Source organism: Cryptomeria japonica, chromosome 4 (genome assembly GCF_030272615.1).
Source record: "Cryptomeria japonica chromosome 4, Sugi_1.0, whole genome shotgun sequence".
Lineage (NCBI taxonomy): Eukaryota > Viridiplantae > Streptophyta > Pinopsida > Cupressales > Cupressaceae > Cryptomeria > Cryptomeria japonica.
Genome location: NC_081408.1, coordinates 296,513,762 through 296,528,220, shown reverse-complemented (window position 1 = coordinate 296,528,220; position 14,459 = coordinate 296,513,762).

Here is a 14,459-nt window from a genome sequence, read left to right as displayed (position 1 = left end):
AAGGGGTCAAATGGTGTCCTAAGGGGTCATATGGTTTCCCATGACCCCTTAGGACACCATATGACCCCTTAGGACACCATATGGTATCCTAAGGGGTCACATGGTGTCCTAAGGGGTCATCTGGTGTCCTAACCAGTCATAGGGTTTTGTAAGGGCTCATATAGTGGCCTAAGAGGTCATATAGTGTCCTATGACTCCTTAGGACACCATATGACCCCTTTTAACATCCTACTACTCGACATGACCCCTTAAGGCACCATATGACCCCTTAGGACACCATATTGTGTCCTATGGGATCATATGGTGCTATATGACCCTTTAGGACACCATATTACCCATAAGGACACCATATGGTGTCAATAGGGATCATATGGTGTCCTAAGGGGTCAAATGGTGCTCTAAGAAGACATATGATGTCCTATGAGTCCTTAGGACACCATATGACCCTTATTAACATCCTAGTAAATGACATGACATGTTAAGGAACCATATATGGTGTCATAAGGGGTAATATGGTATCCTAAGGTGTCCTATGATGTCTTAAGGGGTCATATGGTGTTCTATGACCCCTTAGGACACTATATTACCCCTTAGAACACCATATGGTGTCGTTGGGGATCATATGGTGTCCTAAGGGGTCATAGGGTGTCCTATGACCCCTTAGGACACTATATAACCCCTTTTAACATCCTAATACATGACATGACCCCTTAAGGCACCATATAAGCCCTTGGGACACCATATAGTGTCCTTAGGGTTCATAGGGTGTTGTTAGCAATCATATGATGTCCTAAGGGCTCATATGGTGTTCTATGACCCCTTAGGACTCCATATGGCCCCTTTTAACATCCTAGTAAATGACATTACCCCTTAAGGCACCATATGACCCCTTAAGAAACCATATGGTGTCATTAGGGGTCATATAGTGTCTTATGACCCCTTAGGACACCATATGGCATTTTTGGGGTTCATATGGTGATCTAAGGGTCAATGGTGTTCTATGACCCCTTTTAACATCCTTACACACTACATTACCCCTTAAGGCACCATATGAACCCTAAGGACACCATATGGTGTCATTAGGGGTCATATGGTGTCCTAAGGGGTCATATGGTTTCATATGACCCTTTAGGACAATACATGATCCCTTTTGACATACTAATACATGAAATGACCCCTTAAGGCACCATATGACCCCTTAGGAACCCATATGGTATCCTAAGAGGTAATATGGTATCCTAAGGGGCCATATGGTGTCCTTAGGGGATAGATGGGGTCTTATGACCCCTTAAGGAGCCATATGATGCCTTAGGACACCATATGGTTTCATTAGGGCTCATATGGTGTCCTAAGGAGTCATATGGTGTCCTAAGGGGACATAGGGAGTCGTTAGGGATATATGGTGTCCTAAGGGGTCATATGATGTCCTTTGACCCCTCATGACACTATATGACCCCTTTTAACATCTTGGTACATGATATGGCCCCTTAAGGCCCCATATGAACCCTTAGGTGGTTACCTATGGGGTGATATGGTGTCTCATTCTTAGGGGTCATATGGTTTCCTAAGGGGTCCTATGATGTCCTAAGGAGTCATATGGTGTTCTGTGACCTCTTACGATACCATATTACCCCTTAGGACACCATATGATGTCATTGGGGGTCATATGGTGTCCTAAAGGGTCAAATGGTGTACTAAGGGGTCATACGATGTCCTAGGACTCCTTAGGACACCATATGATTTCATTGGGGGTCATATGGTGTCCTAAGGGGTCAAATAGTGTCCTTAGGGGTCATACGGTGTCCTAGGAACCCTTAGGACACCATATGACCCCTTTTAACATCCTAGTATCCGACATGACCCCTTTAGGCACAATATGACCCCTTAGGACACCATATGGTGTTGTTGGGGTTCATATGGTGTCCTAAGGGGTCATATAGTGTCCTATTACCCCTTTGGACACCATATGACCCCTTTTAACATCCTACTACATGACATGGCCCCTTAAGGAACCATATGGCCCCTGGGGACAACATATGGTGTCCTTGGGGGTCATAGGGTGTCATTAGAGTTCAAATGGTGTCCTACGGGGTCATATGGTGTTATATGACCCTTTAGGACACCATATGACCCTTTTAATATCCTAGTAAACAAAAGTACCCCTTAAGTAACGATATGACCCCTTAGGACACCATATGGTGTTGTTAGGGGTCATATGGTTTTCTAAGGGGTCATATGGTATCCTATGACCCCTTGGGACACCATATGACCCTTTTTAACATCCTAGTACATGAAATGACCCCTTAAACACCATATGACCCCTTAGGACAACATATGGTGTCGTTGGGGGGGCATACTATGTCCTAAGTGGTCACATGGTATTCTATGACACCTTAGGACACCATATGACCTTTTTTAACATCCTAGTATATGACATTACCCCTTCAAGCACCATATGACCCCTTAGGACACTATATGGTGTCATTAGGGGTCATATGGTGTCCTAAGGGGTCATATGGTGTGCTATGACCCCTTAGGATACCATATGGTCCCTTTTGACACCCTAGTACATGACATTATCCCTTAAGGCACCGTATAACCCCTTAGGACACCATATGGTGTCCTTAGATGTCATAGGGTATCCTAAGGGGCCATATTGTGCCCTAAGGTGACATATGGTATCCTATGACCCCTTAGGCCACCATACAGTGTTGTTAAGGGTCATATGGTGTCTTGAGATATCATATGGTGTCCAATGGGGTCATAGGGTGTCATTAGGGGTCATATGATGTTGTAAGGGGTAATATTATGTCCCATGACCCCTCAGGACATCATATAATAGTTGGAAATATGCCTCAAATTCTACTGACCAGTGTTCGGTTCAATTGGTGTAACTTACCCCGATGGAACAACTTGTGGGAAGGTATCGGGTTGTGCTTGCATGATGGACTCTTCCTATCAAAGTAACCATGGCTGATGAACTCGAATTCTTAGAGTGGTTGTCATTCGCTACACTGAAGTCTTGATGTGTTAGCTATCTTCTAGTTGGAATAATTCCCATATTAGAATAACTATTTATAATTCATCTTGATGACCTGACGAAGTTGACTTTGGTCATCAGGTTAACATCGCCTATCGGGATTACTTGTTTGGTGCTATGTCGAAGTTCGATCGAGTCATCTACTACTGATCGGGGATCAAAATAACTTAGAAGCACTCTCACCGATGGCCCGATAGAGTCACGAGAGATCAGAATGACTTGCAAAGCGATATGCCAATGGTGCGGTGGGGTTGTTGTGGTATTATCGGGAGATCAGGGTGACTCGCGAAGTGTTATGCCGATGACCGATGGAACCTTCTTTCTGAGACCGGCTAATAGGTGAGCAAGTTTGTGACAATTGAATGGTTGTTGCTATACCACCATGGCAAGATGTACGAAGTCTATCTCCTACGGCTTGGCAACCATGTTGGGTTCCAGTAAGAGAACGGATGAGTCAAGTTAAAGGTTGAGCAGTTCTAGATGATTGGATGGTGATAAAGAATGATCCGACGATGGTTGTTATACTGCAATGGGAAATAGCTCACTGATTTATTGTGGCGACTTGGCAACCAAGTGGTGGGGCCTGACAAGTGAGCGGCCCAGATGCATTTTAGGTGGTTAGTGAGGTCATGCTAACATGTCAGGAAAGGGACCCTGGAACCAATTAGGGGTGCCATGTGGCGGAATGCAAAGACAGATTGAAGTGTCATCAGAAGATCAAAAGAACTATTTGTTTGCTAAGTCGATGCTTGATGAGGTTGCCTTCGGCGATCGGGAGATCAGAGTAGTGTATTTGTGGTTTTTCCGATGGCCGATGGGAAGTATCCGACTATGGATGGTCACCCGAACCGAAGTCCAAAAGACCAATAGTCAGACACTTGAAATTTTTTTGTTGGTGTATTTGAATACGAACCGACTTGACTTCTGGATGAATGTGGGATATTTGGTTTCCACGAGTTCATGGATAGACATGTTGTTACTCGATGGTTACAATGCAGGTATACAAATGGACAGAGGAGTGTTTGGAATATATAGGTGGTTGAGGAAATAGCCGAGTGCATCAGAAGGAAGTTGAAGAAGCCAAATAGGTTGAAGCCGAGTAGAGGTGTCTACATGTTGTGAGAATAGAGTTCTAAGATCAGAGTCCGGAAAAGAGGATCTGATACCTTTGTTGTAATCATGTTGTTTACTGAATAAAGTGATCTCTCTTTGGTGATGGGGTTTTTACCCATAAGGGTTTTCCCACGTATATTTGGTGTCTTTCTTTGGTGTTATTCTATCTGGTTCATCTTAATCTTATGTCTGTGTTTATTTTAATGTATTCCAAACTGAAATTGAAATACTTCCTTGCTTGCTAATCCCCTTAGAATTGATGATAGGAGAGCATTTTCTATGCACTGTTTTCCTTACAATGACCCCTTTTAACATCCTTGTACATGACATGACCACTTAAGGCATCATATGACCTCTTAGGACACCATATGGTATCCTAAGAGATCATACGGTATCTTAAGGGGTCATATGGTGTTCTATGATCCCTTAGGATACCATATTACCCCTTAGGACAACATATGGTGTTGTTGGGGGGTCATATGGTGTCCTAAGGGGTAAAATGGTGTCCTAAGGGGTAAAATGGTGTCCTAAGGGGTCATATGGTGTCCTATGACCCCTTAAGACACCATATGACCCCTTTTAACATCCTAGTACATGACATGACCCTTTAAGGCACTATATGACCCCTTGGGACACCATATGGTGTCCTTAGGCATCATAAGGTTTTGTAAGGGGTCATATGGTGTCCTATGGGGTCATATTGAGTTCTATGACCCCTTGGAACACCATATTACCCTTTAGGACCTGATTTGGTGTTGTTGGGGGTTATATAGTGTCCTAAGGGGTCAAATGGTGTCCTAAGGGGTCACATTGTGTTCTGTCACCCCTTAGGTCACTATACGACCCCTTTTAACATCCTAGTACATGACATTACCCCTTAAGGAACCATATGACCCATTTGGACACCATATGGTTTTGTTTGGGGCCATATGGTGTCCTAAGGGTCATATGGTGTTTTATGACCCCTTAAGACACCACATGACCCCTTTTAACATCCTAGTACATGGAATTACCTCTTAAGACAACATATGACCCCTCAAGACACTATATGGTGTCATTAGGGGTGATATCATGTCCTATGGGGTCATATAGTGTTCTAAGGGGTCATATGGTGTTCTATGACCCCTTAGGACACCATATTACACTTTATGACACTATATGGTGTTGTTGGGGGTCATATGGTTTCCTAAGGTGTCATATGGTATTATATGACCGCTTAGGACAAAATATAATCCCTTTGGACATAATATGACCTCTTTTAATATCCTAGTACACGACATGACCCCTTGTGACTATTGGTAATTGACACTCATCTAGTAAGGTTCATGGAATTATGGGTTGTCATTGATGGCAACTCATCATCTCAAGGTAAATGGTTTCATTGTTTGGTTAATAAGAATGCATTAATCTACCTGGTATTGATATTCACATTGCTTTACACTGACACCGACACCGACATTAACTTCATACCTAACTAAGTCCTGGTCCCGGTAACACGTATATGGAACCCGGTAATGGATTGGACCCGACTAAGGAAATATTTTGGTCATGATTATGTCTTCATGGATTTTGTGGTAATGTGTGATGGCCGACAAGGTCATTGGATTTATATTTGGTTTGCATTATGTTTTGGCAACCAACTTGGTTAAGTTTGATGGATATTTAAGAAGATCACTTCAGCGATAGATCAAATGTATTAGATGTAATGCAAATTTTTGATTGTGAATATTTCAATGAGTTTTGGTATGCATTTTGGTATATGATTGAAAGCGACTGTGTGAAGTTTCACATGCACAACTTAACCAGTAGCAGAACAGAGTATCCAATAACTAGAATATAGAGGAGGCTATCAAAGCATTCACTGGAACTTATCCAACATGGTCAGATGCTATCTATAAGTTCAATTTCAGTTGTAAACACTTTGTAAATGTTTTGTAAGTCAGTGAGACTTCCTCTATTTTGTGTTTGAGCAGTGAGCTCTAGGCGGCGGGCCTTTTTGCATGTGAAAACCCTCTTATGTAATATTTGTATACCTTGATCAAGTATATAGATATTGTGGGTATTAGCGCCACCGTGGTTTTTCCCTTTGTAGGGTTTTCCATGTATAGATCTTGGTGTTATGGTCTTGTCTTTCATTGTGTTATTTTGTGTATGCATTCTAATTTTATTTATTGTTAACTAGTTATTAAGGAATAAGTTCAAAACTAACTTTATTGGTATAACACTGATTCACTCCCCTCTCAGTGTTCTTGGATTCCAACAATTGTTATTAGAGCTTGGTTCCTTGGAAGAAGTTTAACCACTTGAGGAAGATCCTAGATTTGGAATCAATGGAAACTGGTCTACAATAACTTAGATTTTCTCTTGAGGATCTTGATAAGGAGAAGATGAAGAACAAGAATCTAAAAAATGAATTCAAACAATCCCGTGAGCACATCATTTCATTGCAAGGAAAGATTTTAATTGTCAAGGCTAAGAGAAGGTAACTTTGTGATCAATTGAAAAATCAGAGCAGTGTTGAGGAAGACACTATGAAGGATCATTGTCAGAAACTTACTCAGGAGAAAAATGTCTTGAAGAATGAGATGCAAGCTCTAACTATGAGGATGTGCAAGGAGATTGAGGATAGAAAAATAAATGAAGACAACCTAACTCAAGCGTTGAAGGATAGATCTGAGGAATGCAAGAGATTGACTCATGAGAATGATATGCTAAAACATGAGTTGACCCAGTCCCAAAACAATGAACAGGAACTTGAAAGACAAATTATTATCATAAGGGATGATTTGGTTATTGAAAATGAGTATGAGGACAATTTCAAGGATATCTCTGCTAAATCTGATGAACCATTGAAGAATCAGAGAAATGCTAATGACAAAAGAGGTCTTGGTTATGAAGTAGGAGAAAGATTTGGTACTGTACAACAAGATACATCAACTAGAGAGAAGAAAAATCATGTCAATTGGAACCAAAAGTCACCAATAAGATAGCCTAATGCTCACAAATTCAATGGTGCATTCTTCATTTGCAATTAATATAGTCATATGGCTAGTCAGTGCAGAAATAGGAATAATCAAAACATTGCATCATTCACTAGTCTTGGAAATGTAAGATGTCATACATGTAGTAGATTTGAACATATGGATAACCAATGTAGATCAAAAGGAAATCAAGTAAATCAAAGAGTTAACAAGGCAGTACAAAAAAACAATATTGTTAAATATTGCAGAAGTAAGAACCCACCAACAACTAATGGAAATATAGATGAGAAGGGAAAAGAAAAAGTAGAAGACATCAAGAAATAACATGAGATGAGATGAGATGGGTGAGAAGGTCTGACACACCACTGACAGAACAACTAGTAGAGTCATTAGGTCCTACACCCGTAGCAGATACAACTAGTAACTAAGGCACTTGGCCTTAGGGACAGGCAAATCATTGAAGATCATGTAGATACCCCTGTTTAGGTCTATAGTCAGAAGATTTTGATTGCAGATGGATACTAAGGAGATTTTAGTGGTTTACCAGAATCTACTTAGAGATCATGTGAACCGATCAAGCCTAACCAAAACCATTTATTACAATGGAGAATTAGGGTTAACGATGATTAAAAGGGAAAGTTAAGTTATTTTCTTCACATAGATATCAAGTATTCAAGCGAGCAAATATCCAGAGCATTTTATAGTTCTAGAGCGAATTGAGAAAGCACTTTCTTTTGAGAAATTTGATCTCCCAACAACATTTTTGAGGTATTTTTCATGTTCTCAGAAACCCTAGCTTTTGTGTTTGGTTGCAATGGCTTCAACTTCATCCAACATTGATACTCCCTTAGTGGTTGAGATCAAGAAATGCTCTCACCCCATTTTCAAGAAGCATCCACACAAATCCCTTTTGGAAAAGCCATTAGGTGCATTTTTGCATGTTTATCATGGAGTTATTCATACAGAAGATATTAAGGCACACATCCACTGCAACATTGAAGAGCTTAGAGATTATGAGTTGTCCTATGTTTTCACCAAAAACCTAATGTATGACAACCAGCTGAAACCAAAATTTGTACATTTGCAGAGGAAGGGTTTTACACAGTTTCTGAATTTCTTGACTTTTGGTGAGGCATAATGGGTACGTTATATTTTGAGCCACATTCACAGAGAATTCATCTGGTTGGAGTAGTCATACAAGATTATTGAGGAATTTAGCAAGAATGTCACATGTATTTACAAAATCAGAGGCATTCCTAGTACTAGATATAAGTTATCTCACACTGAAATGATTAAACTTACTAGCATAAATTTTGATGGAAGGTCTATGATGGTAGATGATGTTAGGGACATAAATGTGAAATTTGTAGAAATGGTTATTGGTTATAAGGTATATCAGTCAAACCAGTTAAACTCTGTACTCAACAATAACATTTTGGTTTCTTATCAAATGGTAAAGCAGGATGTCCAATATGATCTATGTAGTGTAATGCTAAAGGAACTCATGACTAACCTGCATAAGATCAAGCAAGACAAAAGAATACTTTCTGGTATGACTCCTTCATGATTTGTTTAGTATTTTACTTTTGGGGCACTATTCCTCATTTTGGAAAGACTTAGTGGGATTTTTCCCACTCGATAGAGACCTAGATTGCTCAAATTTTGGATAGACAAGGTGAAAAGGATAAGAAAGCCAATCTATGGGCATTTTTCAAAATATTTCAGGAGGAAATGAAAATAGGTCTTGGATTCCTAAATCTATAGTTGAGAAACATAAGGACATAATTTTATTTATGGTACATAAAGATGAATGTATGATGGAGGTTTTACAACCTAGGACTATATGGATAATGTCTATGGGTTATGAGGTTGAGGAAGCTACTCTGGTTGCCTATGCACAACACCTTTTCCAAGTACCGGTAGATGAAAAGGAAGAAAAATTTGGAACTGCTAAGGAGAAAGGACTTAAAGTTCATCAGGAATAGGTAGCTCCGATAATCCAAAAGAAGATGACCTGGCTAGGAGTAGAGGCAATGATAAGTGAAGGTGTTGACAGATCTAAAGTTGAGTAGCATGTTAAAATTTTGTAAGAACAAAAGAAGAAAGAGTTGAAATAGAAGATGAAAGAGGAAAGGGAAGCCTGAAAAGGATCTCAGACCACACCCAATGTGGTCTCGGTTACATCAGAGACATCTAAACAACTGAAAGATGAGATTGTTAGTCAAACACTAGTAGAGCCACCCAAGAAGAAATCTAAGGCAACCTAGAAATATATGATTGTTTCTTCTAAAATAGAATCAGATACAAAGATCTAAGAGGGGAAAGTTGTTTTTGCTAGAGTGGTAAGGGAGAAGAAAGAAGAACAAAAGTCTAAAGCTGTTTGTTGGCATTGTGTTGTCATTGATGTCAATCGGTATTGTTGTCATTGATTTTAATTGATATAGCATGTTACTGGTATAGACTATCACCGGTAGGTATGGAATGTCAACTAGTGAGTAATGAATGTTGACTAGTGATTAAGTATTGGAGATCAGTATGGAATGTTGACCGGTGAGTAAGTATTGGAGACTGGTATGGAATGTCAACTAGTGAGTGATGTGTTGGTAGTGTGTTATTGCCAAACGGTAAGCATGTGACTGGTAAGAAAGCAAGATTGAACAAATGAAGAAGGGCAGGCAACCGGTATGTAGTTTGATTAGTGACATTCAATAGGACTCCCACCAGATGAAGATGTCGTCACATGATGAAGAGATGACTGACATAAATTGTGTTGCCTCCATATAGAAAGGAAGAAAAATGGGTAGTCTACCAAATCATATGTCTAGTTGAAGATATGTTTTCTCAATTTCAATAAAGTCATGTTAGTGCAATATCGGAACCAGAGAGCACAACTTAATGACAACTAGTTCCAACTAGTTATTGGCTAGAATGTGACAAAGATCCTTTCTCACTAGGAGGTTGGTAGGTTGAGTGCAATTGTCTATCTACTCCTACTGGATGGTGGCAATGCTTAGCTTATCTCACAACATGCATGGAATGCACCATAACCCTCTGAGATAAGACAATCAAAGAAGTTAAAAGCAAGTGGTTGAAGGATCATACCGGATGACCAAAGTGAAACATGAGGTAGCCTTCGATATATGAAACCAAAGATATGAACCAAATCAACAAGAGAAGGCAAGATGAGCCATCAGGACAAAAAAGGAAGGATAAGAAGTGATGAGTTTTCGCTTTGGAAAATCAGTTGAGATGATGTTTAGGCTAATGAAGAGGAAGGAAAGGCTTAGCATTTGTAGACATGGTTTCATACCAGGATGCTGATGGAGATTGGTGTTTCCACAAATGGAGATAGTTGAATATTGATGGCATGGAGTCATCAAGGATGTTACTGGTATGCAAAAAGATGTATTATCAACTGGTAAGTAGGTCAACTAGTAACTGAGAAAAGAGGCAAAGCAAAAATCTCATCAGATGGAGATGATCATGATGACTCACTCTTGGTACATGCTGTGATTAGCAAGTTTGGTGACTGGGTTGATACCTTCCAACCAAACGAACATAGAAGAGAAAGGCATGAAGGTTAACTAGTTTTTGTTAATCGATAGGGTAGATGAACTGGTAATATAAGGTTATTACCGATAGTGAGTTATTGGTCAGTGCTTGAGCTTGAACCAACATAATTAACTGAGGTGGATGCCGATGAAGATGACACGTAGGATCCAGATGGCTAACATGTGTTGGTGAATGGTGTGTAACTGAGGTAGTTGCCGACTAAGTCCATACTAATGAAGAGTGCAAAAAACATAGGTCAAGTGCAGAGGATTGTAGCTCAAAGTAGGTTGAAGGACATATATCTAATTCCTTGACATCATGATCGAAGCGGGATGTTAGGTTGTAGATCTGATTTAGAAAAAGAAACCATGAGATTAATCATTGTGACTGACAAGAGCGAGGTTGACAAACAATTTGTAGTTTGCTAAAGATAGAAAACGTGTATTGGAAGAATCAAATATGCAGTGCTATTGGATGTATGGTAGGTTGTCAACCTCAAATAAGAGATCTGATTAGATTTGATATAGATTGGGTCGGTGGAGAAAACCCTAGGGCATGAAGTTTGATTATCTATTTTGAAAAGAAAGCCCGAGTATAAATATGCAGATTGAATATCTTAGTTAGTGATGTTGATGACACTAGTTCCCGGAGAAGAGAAGGTGATTGTTGAGAATAGAAGAGTGATCAATCCGAGAGGCTAAGTGGCCAACTTTGAAGTGACTAAGTGTGTTGAAGAAAGAACAGGGAAGCTTGATGAGAAATTTTTGATCCATCTGTTGGAGGGTAGACTACTGAAGTGAAAGCAAATCTAGAAGTGAGAGGAAGAGCTAGAAGAAGAAGATCTGGCAGAAAAGGTTCAATTAGCAAAGTTTGGGGTTTAACTGGTGAACTATCATAGAGTTAAAAGTCAAGTGAACTGACAATGTTTAAACCGATAAGAAGGCATCAGAAAGTGAGTGAGTGTAGAGTGAAGATTAGAGGAAGTCAGGAAAGTTAGAGGCTGACCATAAAGGGTTAGAGAGAGTGAATAGATAACCAATAGTGATGAGAAGCAGAGAAAGACAAAGAAGAGTTAAACCAATAGTTTATGAATTAGTAGGACTAAAACATAGAAGTAGTGAAGATATAAATCGACAGAGTGAGGATTCAATTGGTAAGTCAGAGGGAGAGTGAAGGGATATCTGATAGAGTTGATGCAAAGAACATAGAGCATCAGACACAGATATTTGTGAGATTTACAAAGCTCATTTGTAACAAGGTTATTATTATTGTATTGATTTAATAACATTCATTGTAATCACTAAGTGGGTTCTTGATGCATGGGTTGGTGCTCCTTGAGTTGGTGCTCAGAATAGATTAGGGGTTGGTTCTCCCTGAGTTGGTGCTCATAATAGAATAGGAGTTGGTGCTTATAAATCATTACAGATTTGTGCTCTTTGGGTTGGTGCCCTAGACATTGTAAACTATTGTTTCATTGTGAGGCTGGATTGGAGCAGTAGACTCCAACAACATTTCTCACTGAGGTTTTTCCCACTTTGGGTTTTCCTTGTATATTTGGTGTTGTGTGATGTATCTTTGTGTGAGCTTGTTTTATGATCATTTCCTTTATCTCACCAGTATACTCCCTTCGTCTCTAAATTACTAACTGGTATACATAGTCAAGTTCAAAAGGGTTAAGGTTTTTTATAACCACTTATTCACCTCCCTCTCAATAGTATCTTGTGTTATACAATTGGTATCAAACCTAGGTTCTCGGTTAGATAAGCTTTCTCCAGCACTTGATTCAATCCCTACTCTCATGTTTGAAGGTTCAAACTATTATGTTTGGAGTTGTAGAATGGAAGTCTACTTGCCCTCTTTAGGCTATGATGTTTGGATGTCAGTTGTGAATGGCTACTATAGTCCTGCTAGTCCTGCTAGTCCTCCTACCGATCCTGAAGGAAAAAGAAGACATGAGTTCAATGTTGAGGCAATGAAGGCTATACTTTGTCGGCTTTCTGATGGTGTTTCTTCAAATGTGGATAAGTGCAAGTATGCAAAAAGCATGTCGGATAGATTAAAGAAGCTATATGGAAATGAACCTAGCACTGCAGAACCAGTTTGTGGAAGCAAGAAGAACAATGAAACAAACACGTGCATATGATAAATTTAGATCAGTTAGCTTCTGCAGCAATGATGAAGAGGAAACTCATCTCCTCATGAATCAAGAGACTCAAAGTGACAATACAGATCTATCCTGCTAGCAAGATGTGTTTGGCAGTGATGAAGAAGATGAAGATTAAGTTGATGCTCAAGTTGATCTTGAAGGGGAGCTGGTAAGTTCCCTAGAAGAGTTGAAAAATGTTAGGAATGAATTTAAGAATTACAAAAAATTAGTTCATGAAGAATGCAACTAGTTGAGAATATGTATTGAAGAGTCAAATAAAAACATCTGCATATTGACAACTCAACTAGAAGAAGCCAAAGGAATGATTGATGAATTAAAATTAGTCTTTGATGCCAAGAAGAGAAGATGTGAGGAGTTGGAGATAGAAGTAAAGACAAAAGATAAAGAGTGTTAGAAGCAAAAAAGTGAAATGGAGAATCTCATAAAAGACCTTGAGAAGTGTCAGGATGAGCTCAAGGTGAGGATCCGGTATGATGGCAGCACTGAAGCCTTGGATAAAATGTTGAAAAAAAAAAAACACTCCAAGGATAGTGGAAGATTAGGATTTGATATCGGCAAGTGCTCCACAACTAGGACCATCTCCAACAAAGAAATTTAGTTTGTCTCATCAAGTGGAAATAACAAAGGATAGACCTTCACTATCAGAAATGATCCAAGAAGGAAGAAAGACCTAACTACAATCGGTGAACATATGAAGATGAAGACTACTATTGTAAAAAGGAATAATGTTGATCCAAAAGGGAAAAGAAAGATGATAGAAGATGGATTCATCATAAATGTGAACATAAGAAGACAACCTAGAAGACCTTTTGCTGGTAGAAGACATAGAGATGTTGTTGCACACAAAACTGAGAATAGGAGAAGGCCAAGATATATGTCTACTATAATTGAGCATCCTAGGATCAACAACAAAGGAAAAAGGAATGGAGGAAATGAGCCTGCAAGATCACCACATGTTTAGCATAATAAGTTTGTAAGTTATAAGCCCTCCTTTTCCAGTTACTATTTTTAATGTAAAGGATATGACGATAGAGCAGATAAATGTAAAATGAGGTCCAGGAATAGACAAAACCTTTTTCCTAGGAATAACAATTTAGTTTCTCAAAGATGTAATGGTTTTGGCCATAGAAGTCATGAATGTAGAAAGAATAGCTTTCAGTCTTATGGCAGCCAGTATAACAGTCACGCTCAATATGGAAGTAGTTATAGAGCATATGAGAATCAAAGACCTGCATGGAACAAAAGGAGAAGTTTTCCCACAAGATCAAGAAATCCATTGCTTTTAGTAGTTGGCTACAACAAAATGGTCAAGAGAAGAGGAAGAGGTCAAATTAATAGAAGACCCCATGAACATCAAGTTGGCATGAACATAGTATGTTACTAAAGCAATAATTTTGATCATATTGTAAATTTTTATAGAGCAAGGACCTTTCAGCAAAATAAAATCAATACTTCTCTAGATACCACAAGTGAGAAAAGGAGAGAAATCAAGAAGGTATGGAGAAAGAAGCAAGAGGATATGACCATGGGAAAGCACTGTGCATTCAATGCATAGGTGATGTCTCCTAAGGCTTAAAAGAGATGAAACACTTTAGGGAGAGAGAAA